This window comes from Eumetopias jubatus, unplaced genomic scaffold (assembly GCF_037043125.1).
Source record: "Eumetopias jubatus isolate StellerSeaLion01/CBP00866 unplaced genomic scaffold, mEumJub1_p1.0 scaffold_15, whole genome shotgun sequence".
NCBI classification, from domain to species: domain Eukaryota; kingdom Metazoa; phylum Chordata; class Mammalia; order Carnivora; family Otariidae; genus Eumetopias; species Eumetopias jubatus.
The window spans coordinates 51,321,376-51,322,914 of NW_028274821.1; the positions used below are offsets into that span (position 1 = coordinate 51,321,376).

Here is a 1,539-nt window from a genome sequence, read left to right on the forward strand (position 1 = left end):
TCCAGAGGCTTCTGATAGATACCACACAACTCAGAGAAAACAACTGTCAGAGCTCTGTTACTGTCATTTAGGAAGGACTCTTTCCCCCCTTGGTCTATATGTCTCTCTATTTATGACAAAGAGAAACACAAATTGTGATCACTATTATTCAACATTGGTAAACAAGGAGGTAAGAATACACGGACCCCTAATGCAATCTGCTTTAAAGATTTTTGGCTTTGGGGTGCCTGGCTGGCTCAGTCACTAGAGCATGGGACTCTTGATCTCAGGGTCATGAGTTCAAGCCCCACACTGGGTATGGAGTCTACGTAAAAAAATAATAAATAAAAATTTAAGATTTTTGGTCCTGTCTTCAATTTACCCACTAAATTGTCTGTCTTATGGTCAAAAGTAAATTGAAATGCTCAAAATATTGATGTGATATCATATCCATTATTTGAATTAGGTACAAGAGCTCATTGGGGCATCAATTTATTGTATTTATACTGTTATTAAAACTATTACCCAAATCTTAATGCTCTGGAGATCCACAATATATTTTTTTCTTGCATATACCATTCTTACTCCTTCCAAACATGACCTTTTCTATGCTCTCTTCAGCAGCACATATAGTAAAACTGGAATAATATACAAAGAAGATTAGCGTGGCCCCTGTGCAAATTCATGAGGCATTCCACATTTTTTTCAACTAAAAAAAATAATAAAATGTATTAAATTTTTTAAAAAGTATTTTAATTTTTTTTTTAAAGTACACTCCATGCCCAGTGTGGAGCCTAATGCAAGGCTCGAACTCACAACTGTGAGATCAAGACCTGAGCCAAGATCAAGAGTCGGACACTTAACCAACTGAGCCACCCAGGTGCCTGAATATTTTTAAAAAGCATTTAAATAAATAAATAAATAAATAAATAAATAAATAAATAAATAAAAATAAATAAATAACCTTTTCTGCAGTGCTTTGGCAATCATCTTCTCTCCTCCTGACTGCCTTAGTCAATGGAGTCACACTGTTAAGAACAGCAGAGACGGAGGTCCACACTTCCTCCCACCAGACTGGGATTTTGAGTTGGGAACCCACTGCAGCTGGACGTTCTTTCTAAAATGTGAATCTGATCGTGAAGCTCCCCTATGTAACACCATTCAGTGATTTCCTATTGTCCTTCACATAAAATCAGATTCCTGCTCTGTGGCTACAGGCAAGTTATTAAACCTCTTTCTGGATCAATTTCCTCTTGTATAAAATGGTGATAATAATCATGAAGAAAATATATGTGAGGCACTTAGCACAAAGTTAATAAATGCGCACTATTATTATTATTATTGATGTTATCTCACCAGCCATGTTCCTTCTCAGTTTCCCCTTCACCCTGTCTGACGGCCATACTCAACAATGAGTTCCTCAACTCCCGTGAGCTTTCTTGCATTTATGCCTTGACCTGTGATTTTCTTCCTCCTCCTGGCCTTCAGCCAGTTTTATTGCTATTAATTTATAAGCTGTCAGCTTAAATGCATATTATCAAGATCGCCTTCCCTGACCTC

General features: G+C 37.0%; 1 pseudogene; it reads left to right on the forward strand.

Moving 5' to 3' along the window:
- The first annotated feature begins 587 nt into the window (after nt 1–587).
- On the forward strand, nt 588–683 carry LOC114218286 (U6 spliceosomal RNA; annotated as a pseudogene).
- The last annotated feature ends 856 nt before the right edge of the window (nt 684–1,539 follow it).